This window comes from Eptatretus burgeri, chromosome 10, assembly GCF_056783735.1.
Source record: "Eptatretus burgeri isolate ZD-2024b chromosome 10, Ebu_testis_v1, whole genome shotgun sequence".
Classification (NCBI taxonomy): Eukaryota; Metazoa; Chordata; class Myxini; order Myxiniformes; family Myxinidae; genus Eptatretus; species Eptatretus burgeri.
This window is the reverse complement of record NC_140970.1, coordinates 60,378,322-60,394,414: the sequence shown is the minus strand read 5'-3', so window position 1 is coordinate 60,394,414 and position 16,093 is coordinate 60,378,322. Positions and strand designations below refer to the sequence as shown.

The 16,093-nt window shown below is 48.7% G+C and overlaps 1 protein-coding gene across 4 annotated transcripts in view; it reads left to right on the top strand.

Moving 5' to 3' along the window:
* Positions 1-16,093, top strand: part of RPL9 (ribosomal protein L9) — a 50,823-nt gene that overhangs the window by 16,270 nt on the left and 18,460 nt on the right. The gene's annotated exons all lie outside the window — the stretch shown is intronic.

The following is a 16,093-nucleotide window of genomic DNA, read 5'->3' as shown; positions in this document are numbered from 1 at the left end:
TGTGGATCAAAAAGCCTTCACGCCCACTTTTTGTCGGGCCAATGGGGAGCGTGGTAAAAGTCGGAACGAGGGAGTCAGCAAAACAGGAACGAGAGGGTAGTAAAGGTCGGAACGAGGCGAAGGAGTCGGAACAGAGAGTCAAGACTTCGCGGGCGGTGGAGCTGCTCGTCGTGTGCGTTAAAAGTCGGAACGGAGGGGACGAGCTGTGGAGAGGCGGCGAGGGCGGACGAGGGGGTGCTCGCGTCGTGCAGGGAGCTGCACCCCTGGGAGGCCGGCAGCGCGACCTGGCCGAGGTGGAGACGCTCGTCGCACATAATAAAGATCCTCTATACCCCGAGCATCAGCAACCCCCCCTCCTCAACTCCCCCCGCGCTGAGATAGTGCGACCAAGGGGGCCCCGTTCCCACCCCCCTGCCAGGCACTGTCCACGAGGCCCGCGGGTTGCGGGGCCATCGCCGCTCCGCGTCTCATCACCAGACGGGTAGGCCCGACCAGGTCTCGGCCCCAGGCCTACCTCATTCTTGAGGGTATTTCTTTTCCTTGGTTTTGGGTATGTGTTGTCGGCGCCGTCTGTGAAGTAGAATTGTATAAGTGTTGCCGTGTGCTCGGTAGTCGGTATTAGCTCTGCACTGTGTTTTCACTTTTATATTTGCTTTTTGTGTAAATGGAATTGTGTTTTCTTTTTTGTGTGCATTTGGTGGAATTGTATTTGTGTGCTTTCCGTTCGTCGCGAATAAATGTGCTTTATTGTTGAACTGTTTCCCGCTTCGCTTCGTCTTTTTCCCCATTGAATCCCCATCTTGCTTCACGTAAAGGGTTGGTAGTGGGCTGAATACGCCCGATAATTAATCGAACCGTCGAGGTCGACGATAACACCGCTCGGTTATTCTGATAGTACGGAACGGGTCGCTTAAGTGGCCCGTGTCCGAAGTCGACCTGCGGCGAGGTGCGATCGCCCGGTCTACCCTCCGCGTGGGTACTTAGGTAGTTCGAATTTGGCGAGCAACCCTATCCCACGCGGGGGCTGATTGGCTCGATCGCGGTGAGACCGAAAGGTCCACCCGTGACTGGTTCCCGGCGTTAGTCCGAGAGGGTCACGACTGGATTGTCCGTCCGGTGGGCGACGCGCCGCGATTCGAGTTACGTGGCCGTCGCACGCCGGCGGGCGCGAAGACCGCAACACTGGTGTCAGGAGTGGGATACAAATCCATCGCCCTCCTCTCGGCACTGGTATCGGAGAACAGGAAAACGGGCTCTCCTGTCTCCAGCGAAATTCACGGGAATCGGTCCAGGGGTGAGAGAAGCGACCCCCGATTCCCTCCAAATTACGAGCGAGCAAATTAACCCTTCACGAGAAGCAAGATGGCGTCTCAAGGCGAGCGGGAGCCGGGGGTATTAGAAATGTATATGTGTAATAATGTAGAGTCCATGGCCCAGGATGGAATCCCCGTGCAGGAAATGTTGATTGTGCAGGAACACGGACTCGCCCAACTAAACCCAGAACCTGAGATGGGTGCGGCAGCGGCCGCAGTGTATGACACCTCCCCCCCCCTCTCCACCAAAACCCTTGCTGAAACGGCTCAGCTGAGTGCACCCGACGTGGCCCAGCTATGCGCCATGCTGGCGGCAATGACAAATGAAATAAAAAACAAAATGAAAGACATGAACAAGCAAATGAATGAAGTGAAAACGACGATGGATGCGAATACACAACAAATAAACGAAAAGATGGATACAAAAATGAACGGAATGGAAACAAACATGAAAGAGCTGCGGGGTGAGACGCAGAACATGGGCCAATGCCTGCAGGCGGGCATGAAGGCAGTGAGCAGGGAGCTTAAAATGGCGACTCCACGTGTGGGACCAAACGAGCTGGGTGGGGGTGCAACGGCTGACAGGCCCGCGGTGGAGGCGGGTGAAAAAATAATTCGTGGAACGTGTTGGGCGAGGGTCGTGACGATGACCGAAAGGGAAAAATTAAATGGGGAGACCAAAACGTGTGAGACGAGACACGAGGTGACGACAACAGAAATAATAGTTGAGACAAGGGAGGTAAAGGGTGAAGAGTTGGCAGAGACACGGGAGATGGGAACGATAGAGGGAAGACTACACGATGAAGACGGGGTAAGTGACGCGCACGCACACACGGAGGTAGTGGAGGACAATGGGGGTGAGCTCGCGGAGCGTGTAGGGACCCGGTGCGAGCAGCGGGATGGCCTCCTCCAGGAACGAGGGGAGGGAGTATGCCCCCTTGAGGCGAGTCACGACCAGGTGAGTTCGGTCGTGTTTTGCGAGGTTGAGGGGACGAGTGCTGTGGACGGGTGCACGGAGAGCTTGGGGGGTATAGAGGCCCCGGAGACCCTTGTGGGGACACGAATCCCCAGTGTGGTTGTCCCTGTGTGTGTGGTGCAAGGTGTGAGTGCGTCCCCGTGTGTGGAAGCGACCCCGTGTGTGAGTGGTGTGGTGGCGATGGTGCCGGAGTACGTGCTTCCCAGCACGCCGTGTGTGGATGAGGCACCGTGTGTGGAAGAGGCCGTGTGTGTGAGTGAAACGGCCAGTGTGGATGAGGCACCGCGGGTTAGTGCCCCCGCGTGTGTGGGTGAGGAACCGTGTGTGGATGAGGCACGGAGTGTGGGTGAGGCACCGCGGGTGAGTGCCCCCGCGAGTGTGGATGAGGCACCGCGGTTGAGTGCCCCCGCGTGTGTGGATGAGGCACGGAGTGCGAGTGAGGCACCGCGGGTGAGTGCCCCCGCACGCGTGAGTGAACGGCTGTGTGCAAGGTCGCTGAGTGTAAGGGAGACCGTGTGTGTGAGAGAGCGGTATGTGAGGGAGATGTCGGTTGGCATGCGGGAGCACGCAGCCGCGTCTCCCCGTGTGAATGTGATGGAGTGGACTGTGTGCGTCGTAACACGCAGGTGTGCGTGGGTTGAATGGAGACGGAGACGGCGACATGGGAGAAACGAAAGCCGGGTAGCGGCTGTAGTTGTTTCGAGGACCGTGCCGGGTTCACCCAGCAGTGAGCACGCGGTTCGTGCTGTGCAACGCACGAGACCGCCACGTGCTCGCTTGCGAGAGTGAAGTCCCGGTCCGGAAACGCACGCGGTGGATTTGCCGATCCCGCGGACGGACAAAGTTAGGCAGGTAAATGGATTTGGACCGGACGGGTTCTCCACGCGATCGTGTGTGTAAAGCTCCAACGGGCAAAGCACATGTGTTCGCGTGGGGAACCCCTCGAGACGTGTGGCTTGTGTTTTTTTTTTTTATGCGCACGGTGACGTCATGGCTGCACGTGGGGTTGGAATTCGGCAGGAGGGGTATCTCTGCCGGATGGTCCCGTCCAAGGAGGGACGAGGAACACGTGCAGCTGCATGACGTCACGGGCAGGTGCAAAGTGCGCGAGCTCTGAGTTGCCGCGCAGGTGCTGCGCATGGAAAGAAAAAAAAAAGCAAGCCTCACTTTCGGGTGTACAGGATTCCTGGGCAAGGGGTGAAAGACCCCCTTACCCTGGGCACAGGATGGAAACTAGTTAGGGGGAAGGGTTAGCTTAGTTAGACCGACTTCATGGGGCAGGGGTAAGTCCTCATGGAGTCCGTGGAATGGATTAGATAGAGGGATTGTAGCCAGATTTAGGTTGGGAAATTGATTAATGAGATGATTTGGAGACAGAGACAGACTTTGGATGTGTAGAGGGGACGTAGCTTAGCTACGTAGTGTTAAAAGGAACGTGCTACTAGTTTAAGGGACGACGTGGGAGCACGAGTTAGTTAGGGGATGTAGTTAGGAGGATGGCAGAGTTCAGCGGTGTGTGTGTTGAAGAGTTGTTGGTGAGTGAAGTGGAAGCATGTGCTTGGTGAGTGAGTGAGGCCAGCGGGTCTGTGTGTATGGAGTGAATGGGGAATGCATGGTGCGATGAGTGATTGGGGGGAGGAGTGACTCCCGCCCAAGGGACCCCGGGGTCAGTATAAAGTGAGTTAGCTGGGTTAGTCAAATTGAAAAATGGAGGTTGTTTTGCTGTTGGTGGGAATGTAGGCTCGAAACCCATTTGGAGGGGTGCAGGAGCCCTGTTGACGGGCTTGGGAGCGTGGCTGCGAAAGGTGAGTATCGCTGAGTGGGTACCCCGGGCACCAGGCTAGTCGGCCGCGGTAGGCCAAGGGCCCATGGGGGGCCGGGATAGAGTAGTGGGCACGGGTGCGCCTGCTTGGTGCGGGGGCCCGGGCGCCATTAGCCGCGTGGGCAGTGCAGTGGGCACGGGTGACCCTCGGAAAGGGGCCCGGGAGGCCGGCCTGCCACGTGTGCGTTTCAGGGGAGGTGCCATGGGGGCACTCCCGGTGTTAGGGAGCTGGTAGGCTCGGAGGCAGTGTAGTGCCCGGGGGTGCCATAGCGGGAGATTCGGCAGAGGGTCGTGCCTGCCAAAGGGAGCCACGTGTCCCAGCCAGGAGACCGTGTGAGGGCACGGAGAGAAAATTGGGGGGCGAGGCCCGAAATTGTAAGGACACCAACACAGGCGACGGGAATCTGGGTTTATAGAACCAATAGTTTAAGCGAGAGGCGCTTGTTGAAAGCCCCGGGGTAGTTTAAGAGTTAATGGTTAGGGTAGATTAGGAAGTGTACCCCTCCGCACCATCCATCCCCTCGCTGTCGTTGTGGGCCGCTGGACCCACTTTGGGTTAGATCGCCGAACTCTGGGGAGGCCATTCTGAGGCTTCGTTGGGCCTCGACACAGGACGTTAGCTCTCCCTTATTCCCCTCCGGGAAGGGAACGTAGGGGTTGGGAGTAGGCTAGGTGACAGGATAGGTTAGCCGAACAAGGACGATAAAGGGGGTTAGGGGACGATTTATAGTGGGGAAGTAAAAATAAAAACAACAAAAAAAAATAAGTGGGGGCTAAATTGGTTTTTCACAAATTAAGGGAGTGGGTATGTACAGTGACAGGCAAAGGCGATAGGTTGGGAGGGAGACAGGTAGGTAGGTCCGAGCCCGCCTTCCGAGTGGCCAGCACCACCGCACTCCCTCCACCAACCTCCACTGAACGGCAAAGGCTGGCCAACTTCATCGGCTGGCCGTGTTTTGCTGCAAGGCAGAGGCCGGCTAACTTCATCGGCAGCTGTTGTTGTGCTGCAAGGCCTGTGCCGGCCAGTTCATCTGCTGGCTGTTTTTCTTCAAGGCCTGTGCCGGCCAGTTCATCTGCTGGCTGTTTTTCTTCAAGGCCTGTGCCGGCCAGTACATCTGCGGGCTGTGTTTGCCGGCAGCGGCCTTCTTCTGCGGGCTGTGTGTTGCCTGCACCTTTGCCATGCCATGCCCACTGCCCATGTTCACCAGCCCCGTTCAATTTTTGCTTTGCCCCCCCCCCTGTTCATTTCCATGTGCGCCAGGATCAAAGCAACAGTTTGCAAGCTGCGAGAACTGCCCTGTTGGCAGCTACAACACGGGCCTGCAGTGGCGGCCCGTGCACCGTGTTTGCGTTCACTGCATTCAGTTCAAACCGTTCATGCATCCATTCGTTGTGCTCATTGCGTGTGCCACTTGAGCTGGCACGGAGACTGCGTTGTGCAGCCCAAGCACCGTTGTGGTTCACTGCATTCAGTTCAAAAGGGAAGGCCTTGGACTGCGTGTGAGCAGCCAGCCACGTTCCCTGTCACCTGCATTGTTTTGAGCCAGAGACTGCATGTGGGCAGCCTGGCTCCCTGCTAACTGCTTTCTTTTTGCAGAGTCAATGATCCTGGGCCATGGTTTAGTGTAAAATTTGTAAGTTAAGGTTAAGATGTACTGTACATATGAGTGCGCCCCCGGCATGTATGTCTTAGCGCCGGCAATTTTATTTAAGTCGTCCGTGTGAGTGAGTTTGTTTAGGTAGTTACGCAGCCCTCAGGTTATTTATTTTGGGGACACGAATACCATGAATGTCGCACTCAGGGATCCGTAGGTAAAATGTACTAGGGGAAAACTACACATGATGGCACACGAAAATTTGACGACTCGGGACGAGTCTGTAAAAAGGGAAGGGGGTAGTGTTGTGGTTACCAGATTCGCAAACCACCATTCAGGTCCCTTAGGTGAGGTATCTCGGTAAGTGCATGTGTAGTTAGGCCCAAACCCGTTGTCTAGTGGGAATACATGTCATTTATACGTGCTGCGACTCTTCAGGATAGCCGTTTTTCTTTTACTATCTTTATTTTGGACCAATCGCCACCATCACAACCACAACAACAACCACCAACCACAACGCCGCTTCACCACAACCGCCATGACCTTTACCGTCGCAACTCGCCACCATCGCATCACCGTCATCTCGCGCCACTCATGGGCACCGATGCTGGACTCGTGTAGGGCGCACGTTGAACAGCGTGTACAAAATCACGGATTTTCTGCTTCAAAAACGGATCCAAAACGACACACGCCCACTTTTTGCCGTCCAATCGGTGAGCGAGGGGCGAATTGGCCCCGCCCCCAGGGCGATCGATATATGCAAATTTGTGGATCAAAAAGCCTTCACGCCCACTTTTTGTCGGGCCAATGGGGACCGTGGTAAAAGTCGGAACGAGGGAGTCAGCAAAACAGGAACGAGAGGGTAGTAAAGGTCGGAACGAGGCGAAGGAGTCGGAACAGAGAGTCAAGACTTCGCGGGCGGTGGAGCTGCTCGTCGTGTGCGTTAAAAGTCGGAACGGAGGGGACGAGCTGTGGAGAGGCGGCGAGGGCGGACGAGGGGGTGCTCGCGTCGTGCAGGGAGCTGCACCCCTGGGAGGCCGGCAGCGCGACCTGGCCGAGGTGGAGACGCTCGTCGCACATAATAAAGATCCTCTATACCCCGAGCATCAGCAACCCCCCTCCTGTTTCCCCCCGCGCTGAGATAGTGCGACCAAGGGGGCCCCGTTCCCACCCCCTGCCAGGCACTGTCCACGAGGCCCGCGGGTTGCGGGGCCATCGCCGCTCCGCGTCTCATCACCAGATGGGTAGGCCCGACCAGGTCTCGGCCCCAGGCCTACCTCATTCTTGAGGGTATTTCTTTTCCTTGGTTTTGGGTATGTGTTGTCGGCGCCGTCTGTGAAGTAGAATTGTATAAGTGTTGCCGTGTGCTCGGTAGTCGGTATTAGCTCTGCACTGTGTTTTCACTTTTATATTTGCTTTTTGTGTAAATGGAATTGTGTTTTCTTTTTTTTGTGTGCATTTGGTGGAATTGTATTTGTGTGCTTTCCGTTCGTCGCGAATAAATGTGCTTTATTGTTGAACTGTTTCCCGCTTCGCTTCGTCTTTTTCCCCATTGAATCCCCATCTTGCTTCACGTAAAGGGTTGGTAGTGGGCTGAATACGCCCGATAATTAATCGAACCGTCGAGGTCGACGATAACACCGCTCGGTTATTCTGATAGTACGGAACGGGTCGCTTAAGTGGCCCGTGTCCGAAGTCGACCTGCGGCGAGGTGCGATCGCCCGGTCTACCCTCCGCGTGGGTACTTAGGTAGTTCGAATTTGGCGAGCAACCCTATCCCACGCGGGGGCTGATTGGCTCGATCGCGGTGAGACCGAAAGGTCCACCCGTGACTGGTTCCCGGCGTTAGTCCGAGAGGGTCACGACTGGATTGTCCGTCCGGTGGGCGACGCGCCGCGATTCGAGTTACGTGGCCGTCGCACGCCGGCGGGCGCGAAGACCGCAACAATATATATATATATATATATATATATATATATATATATATATATATATATATATATATATATATATATATATATATATATATATATATATATATATATATATATATATATATATATATATATATATATATACGTACAGTGGGGAGAACAAGTAATTGATACACTGCAGGTTTTCCAACTTACAAAGCACGTAGAGGTCTGTAATTTTTATCATAGGTACACTTCAACTGTGAAAGTTGGAATCCAAAACAAAAATCCTGAAAATCACATTGTATGATTATTAAGTAATTAATTTGCATTTTATTGCATGAAATAAGTATTTGATCACTTCCCAACCAGTAAGAATTCCGGCTCTCACAGACCTGTTAGTTTTGTCTTTAAGAAGCCCTCCCATTCTCCACTCATTACCTGTATTAACTGCACCTGTTTGAACTCGTTATCTGCATAAAAGACAGCTGTCCACACTCAATCAATCAGACTCCAACCTCTCCACAATGGGCAAGACCAGAGAGCCATCTCAGAACATCAGGGACAAAATTGTAGACTTGCACAAGGCTGGGATGGGCTACAGGACAATAGGCAAGCAGCTTGGTGAGAACGCAACAACTGTTGGTGCAATTATTAGAAAATAGAAGAAGTTCAAGATAACAGTCAATCTCCCTCGGTCTGGGGCTCCATGCAAGATCTCACCTCGTGGAGCCTCAATGATCATGAGAAAGGTGAGGGATCAGCCCAGAACTACACGGCAGGGCCTGGTCAATGACCTGAAGAGAGCTGGGACCACACTATCAAAGAAAACCATAAGTAACGCACTACGCCGTCATGGATTAAAATCCTGCAGTGCACACAAGGTCCCTCTGCTCAAGCCAGCGCATGTCCAGGCCCGTCTGAAGTTTGCCAATGACCATCTGGATGATCCAGAGGAGGAATGGGAGAAGGTCATGTGGTCTGATGAGACCAAAATAGAGCTTTTTGGTTTGAACTCCACTCGCTGTGTTTGGAGGAAGAAGAAGGATGAGTACAACCCCAAGAACACCATCTCACCCGTGAAGCATGGAGGTGGAAACATCATTCTTTGGGGATGCTTTTCTGCAAAGGGGATAGGACGACTGCACCGTATTGAGGGGAGGATGGATGGGGCCATGTATCGCGAGATCTTGGCCAACAACCTCCTTCCCTCAACAAGAGCATTGAAGATGTTGCGTGGCTGGGTCTTCCAGCATGACAACGACCCGAAACGCACAGCCAGGGCAACTAAGGAGTGGCTCCGTAAGAAGCATCTCAAGGTCCTGGAGTGGCCTAGCCAGTCTCCAGACCTGAACCCAATAGAAAATCTTTGGAGGGAGCTGAAAGTCTGTGTTGCCCAGCGACAGTACCCAAAACCTGAAGGATCTGGAAAAGATCTGTATGGCGGAGTGGGCCAAAATCCCTGCTGCAGTCTGTGCAAACCTGGTTAAGAACGATAGGAAACGTCTGATGTCTGTAATTGTAAACAAAGGTTTCTGTACCAGATATTAAGTTCTGTTTTTCTGATGTATCAAATACTTATTTCATGCAATAAAATGCAAATTAATTATTTAAAAATCAAACAATGTGATTTTCAGGATTTTTGTTTTTAGATTCCGTCTTTCACAGTTGAAGTGTACCTATGATAAAAATTACAGACCTCTACGTGCTTTGTAAGTGGGAAAACCTGCAAAATCGGCAGTGTATTGAATACTTGTTCTCCCCAATATATATATATATATATATATATATATATATATATATATATATATATATATATATATATATATATATATATATATATATATATATATATATATATATATATACATACATATACATATACATATACATATACATATACATATACATATACATATACATATACATATACATATACATATACATATAAATATACATATACATATACATATACATATACATATATATATATATATATATATATATATATATATATATATATATTGTACATACATACATACATACATACATACATACATACATACATACATACATACATACATACATACATATATATATATATATATATATATATATATATATATATATATATATATATATATATATATATATATATATATATATATATATATATATATATATCTATCCTATTGGAGTTTTTCATTGTGATTTCAGATCTGACAATTTTTTTTCACAATACTCACTCTGTAAAATCTAAAATTAAAAAAAAGAAACCTCTTCGGGAAAGCCCATAAAAATTCTACTGAAAGGGGCGTAACCCACATGACGTCAACTGCAGGATGACAAAGGCTGCACATAAATTACTCGGGTTGGTGGTCTACGTGATTCTATTGGCTTTCTGTGCGTTTCCACATTCGATTGGTCGACTCAATCGCTTCGTTCATTTCTGCTTTAAAAATTTCGAGCATTTGGTTTTGAATAATGGTTGACATGGACTTTCATTTGTCTGGTAACGACGGTGAGTGTGAGAGAAATTAAGGATTTTGGTCTGAATCACATGGAGAATTGTCGGATAACATAGTCGCGGGAGGTGAAGTTCAGGCAGCTGGAAATGAAATATGGCCTTACCAGTTCGAGCCCGAAGCAGGACAAGCAGAGGAAACTGGCGATGAAATTCCCGGAGTTCATGATGATTGGGAGGACATCGAAGGAAGACTTGGCAATAACAACTGGTTAGACGAATTCCTATTCGTAATTCAATAATGTAAATTCGACTTGCATACTGCTCGATATCAGAAATATTTTAGTGAGGTGATGTGAATAGCACAGCACAGCGGACATGTTTCTCCGCGGCGAATGAATCACAAGCAAGGCCAGCGCATGTCATCGGCCGTATCTCTCGCATAAAACGAAGCAATCTCGCTGTCCGGATACAATGAAAACTTGTGTGGAAAAAAAAAAAAACACCTTGCGATACAATTGTCTGGAGTAGTCCGATAAATCTGACGTTGCATTTTTATCTTGCCAAAACGAAGTTTTTGCAAGATATGTTAGCTTGTATGTTTTTTTTTTGTTTGTTTGTTTGTTTGTTTGTTTGTCTGTAATCACGTATAAAAAATTCTGCAGAGCACAGTTATCATTGGAAATTTTTGTAACTTCGCATATCAGAGGCCTATAGAGGTCCCTTTCAGTGCACAAAATTTTGAAGGTCAAGGTCACTTTGTCGCAAATCAGGGGAGTCAACGAAACCCTTATTTTTTGAGTAATTTTGATCGGATCGTCTGCAAACTTCATGGGAATATAGTTCATGGTCTGGCGCTCAGCTGATTAATTTTGGGTGGCGATTGGCCTTGACCTTCATGGTTAGCGCCTCAGGTCAAACATATTTGACCCCAAGGTCAAATTTTCAAGTTTTAGGAACCATATCGTGTAGTACCTCAAATTGAACACCTCGATGAGTGCTTTCTAGATATGTCAAGCTTGAGACATTATGACGTCATTTGGTGACGTTATGAGGCAAAAGCATATTTTTCATGGTTACTCTGAAGAACGATTCTCATCGGAATCTCTCGTCGGCAGATATTCCTCAAGGAGTCGCTCCTGGTGGATAGCAGCTCTGTTCACCTCAGTGTGACCTTAAAGAAGTCACACGTGGTCACCTTTTGGCAAGATATGGGTCACCCTGCGGGTGACATTGGTTTATTATTTATTTTATTCCTACTGTCATCATGTAGCACCAGTCGAAAACGATGAAGAAAAGAGAATAATAAAAGAAAGCTACATCACGTCAGATTTATCGTCCTCGTCGGGCGGACGACGGATTTATCAGACTAGTCTGGACTCTAGAGATCTCGAGTCAATCCACTCTGTGCGAGTTTCTGCATGTGACGTCAACGCTGCGGTTCGCTGAAGTCAACTTTTTTTAAGGGGCGGGGCATAGCAAGTTGTGAAAAGCACCAGAAATGTTCGAAATATTGGTCTAATTCTCCCATATTTGATTAAAAAAAAAACATGGGTGATTTCACTAGGAAGGTCAAGTTAATATATAAATAAACCAATGTCACCCACAGGGTGACCCGTATCTTGCCAAAAGGTGACCACGTGTGACTTCTTTTAGGTCACACTGAGGTGAACAGAGCTGCTATCCACCAGGAGCGACTCCTTGAGGAATATCTGCCTACGAGAGATTCCGATGAGAATTGTTCTACAGAGTAACCATGAAAAATATGTGTTTGCCTCATAACGTCACCAAATGACGTCATAATGTCTCAAGCTTGACATATCTAGAAAGCACTCATCGAGGTGTTCAATTTGAGGTACTACACAATATGGTTCCTAAAACTTGAAAATTTGACCTTGGGGTCAAATATGTTTGACCTCAGGCGCTAACCATGAAGGTCAAGGCCAATCGCCACCAAAAACTAATCAGCTGAGCGCCAGACAATATACTACATTCCCATAAAGTCTGGAGACGATTCGATTAAAATTACTCAAAAAATAAGGGTTTCGTCGACTCCCCTGATTTGCGACAAAGTGACCTTGACCTTTGACCTTGACCTTCAAAATTTTATGCGCTGAAAGGGACCTCTATAGGCCTCTGATATGCGAAGTTACAAAAATTTCCAATGATAACTGTGCTCTGCAGAATTTTTTTTACATGATTACAGACAAAAAAAAAACATACAAGCTGACTAACATATCTTGCAAAAACTTCGTTTTGGCAAGATTACAACCAGAAAGTTTTGGGTGTCATGGGACCTTTAATAAAAATTCCTTTGGATAGGTTTAAAATGATAGGCAATTTTTATCTTGCCAAAACGAAGTTTTTGCAAGATATGTTCGTCAGCTTGTATGTTTTTTTTATTTTTTTATTTATTTTTTTTTTGTCTGTAATAATGTATAAAAAATTCTGCAGAGCACAGTTATCATCGGAAATTTTTGTAACTTCGCATATCAGAGGCCTATAGAGGTCCCTTTCAGTGCACAAAATTTTGAAGGAAAGGTCAAGGTCACTTTGGCGCAAATCAGGGGAGTCGACGAAACCCTTATTTTTTGAGTAATTTTGATCGGATCGTCTTCAAACTTCATGGTCTGGCGCTCAGCTGATTAATTTTTGGTGGCGATTGGCCTTGACCTTCATGTGTTTAGTTTGTTTTTTGTTTTTGGTCTGTAATCACGTATAAATCACTCTGCAGAGCACAGTTATCATTGGAAATTTTTGTAACTTCGCATATCAGAGGCCTACAGAGGTCCCTTTCAGCGCATAAAATTTTGAAGGTCAAAGGTCAAGGTCACTTTGGCGCAAATCAGGGGAGTCGACGAAACCCTTATTTTTTGAGTAATTTTGATCGGATCGTCTTCAAACTTCATGGGACTATAGTTCATGGTCTGGCGCTCAGCTGATTAATTTTTGGTGGCGATTGGCATTGACCTTCATGGTTCGCGCCTCAGGTCAAACATGTTTGACCCCAAGGTCAAATTTTCAAGTTTTAGGAACCATATCGTGTTGTACCTCAAATTGAACACCTCGATGAGTGCTTTCGAGATATGTCAAGCTTGAGACATTATAACGTCATTTGGTGACGTTATGAGGCAAAAGCATATTTTTCATGGTTACTCTGTAGAATGATTCTCATCGGAATCTCTCGTAGGCAGATATTCCTCAAGGAGTCGCTCCTGGTGGATAGCAGCTCTGTTCACCTCAGTGTGACCTTAAAGAAGTCACACGTGGTCACCTTTTGGCAAGATACGGGTCACCCTGCGGGTGACATTGGTTTATTTTTTTTATTCAACTTACTGGCAAAGTTCAACTTGTTTACCATTTTAATATTCAGGTGATCTTTCAGTACAAAGGAAAAATATAGTTGTGTTAATTCCAAATGGGTACATACACAAAAAATAATCATATTGTTACGGATTCTCGCCCGCCGGCGTGCTGACAGCCACGTAACTCGAATCGCGGCACGTCGCCCACCGGACGGACAATCCAGTCGTGACCCTCTCGGACTAACGCCGGGAACCAGTCACGGGTGGACCTTTCGGTCTCACCGCGATCGAGCCAATCAGCCCCCGCGTCGGATAGGGTTGCTCGCCAAATTCGACCTACCTAAGTACCCACGCGGAGGGTAGACCGGGCGATCGCACCTCGCCGCAGGTCGACTTCGGACACGGGCCACTTAAGCGACCCGTTCCGTACTATCGGGATAACCGAGCGGTGTTATCGTCGACCTCGACGGTTCGATTAATTATCGGGCGTATTCAGCCCACTACCAACCCTTTACGTGAAGCAAGATGAGGATTCAATGAAGGAAATGACGAAGCGAAGCGGGAAACAGTTCAACACAAAGCACATTTATTCGCGACGAACGGAAAGCACACATATTCAATTCCACCAAAAGCACACAGAAAAGAAAAAAACACAATGCAATTTACACAAAAAGCAAATGCGACAATGCAGATCTAATACCGATTACACGAGCACACGGCAACACTTATACAATTTTACTTCACAGACGGCGCCGACAACACATACCCAAAACCAAGGAAAGAATACCCTCAAGGATGAGGCGGGCCTGAGGCCGAGACCGGGTCGGCCTACCCGTCTGATGAGACGCGGAGCGGCGATGGTGCCTCAACTCCGCGGGCCTCGCGGACAGTGTCTGGTAGGGGGTGGGAAAGGGGCCCCCTTGGTCGCACTATCTCAGCGCGGGGGGAAACAGGAGGGGGTTGCTGATGCTCGGGGTATAGAGGATTCTTATTGTCCCGCGACGAGCGTCTCCACCTCGGCCAGGTCGCGCTGTCGGCCTCCCTGGGTGCAGCTCCCTGCACGACGCGAGCACCCCCTCGTCTGCCCTCGCCGCCTCTCCACTGCTCCGTCCCCTCCGCTCCGACTCCAACGCACACGACGACCAGCTCCTTCTAGCCAACTCCACCGCCCGCGAGGTCTTGACTCTCTGTTCCCTCTCGACTCTCCTACTCCACTGGACTGACGAACACGGTCGCTTTTTTATCAGCCCCGTAGCTTCGCCCTCATCTTTGACCCCCTCCCTTCGACCTTTCACCTCGCTCCCCATTGGCCCGAGAAAAAGTGGGCGTGAATGCTTTTTGATCCATAAATTTGCATATATCGATCGCCCTCCAACGCCCTGGAGGCGGGGCCAAATCGCCCCTCGCTCACCGATTGGACGGCAAAAAGTGGGCGTGTGTCGTTTTTGATCCGTTTTTGAAGCGCAAAATCCGTGATTTTGTACACGCTGTTCAACGTGCGCCCTACACGAGTCCAGCATCGGTGCCGACAGGCGGCGCAAGAACGGTGGCGATGCGATGGTGGCGAGTTGTGACGGTAAAGGTCGTGGCGGTTGTGGTGAAGCGGCGTTGTGGTTGGTGGTTGATGTTGTGGTTGTGGTGGTAATCATGGCGGTTGGTCCAAAATAAAGATAGTAAAAGAAAAACGGCTATCCTGAAGAGTCGCAGCACGTATAAATGACATGTATTCCCACTAGACAACGGGTTTGGGCCTAACTACACATGTACTTACCGAGATACCTCACCTAAGGGACCTGAATGGTGGTTTGCGAATTTGGTAACCACAACAATATCATATATATTTGAGTTCATTTTTATTTCAGGTTTCATATTTTATTTTAATACCAAGTTTTAATAATCATCAATTTACTTTTTATCACCCTCAAACCTATTATGATAAAAATGCATCGACACCACCCTCACCCCATCGTTTACCCACCATTGCAGTCCTGAACGTGGTTGGTTTTGATCTTGAAGCTATATTCGGGTATTTCTGACAAACCTTCTTCGGTGGTGTATTTGTTGTGATATAAAATGTTTTATTTGCAGTATTTATTTACTTGTTTGTTTTCCCTTCCTTTGCGATGTTGGATTAAAGTGCTTTAAAAGTGTGAAGGTGAATTTTTCTAAAATCGTTTCATTTAAGTCTTTTAACCAACTAGTCTGAATTGAGGCAGACAACTTATTTCTGTTTTCTTTGCACTTTTTCTCTTTGCAAGCATGCAGGTGGTAGAAGTCCAATTTTTTTTTTTAATTTTCACAATCTTGTTTTATTTGATTTCTCTAGTTCTCACCTCATTTGCGTAGTTGGTCCTAAGGGTAATAATTGTGGTAGAAATGTTTTCACTGACTCAAATATTCATGTCACCGCTGGTCTTGAATCTTGGTCTGTTGTGGCAATGTACATTTATTTTTATTGGGGCCACCCATGTGAGCGGCACCCAAGCGGAAGACTCCACCCAGGAAGAAGAAGAGAACTCTGTCCACCATAAGAGAACTAAGAGAGGCTCGTGTGGAAGGAGGTCAAGCAAGTGGTCCATGGTGGAGCTTGAGGCAGAGATTATTGTGGTTCGCTCTGCAGAATTTTTGGGATCGACCCAAGCTGGTAACACCCTGCCTCTAGAGAGAAGAAGAAAAACTTTAGGAGAGCTCCACATGCACCGAGT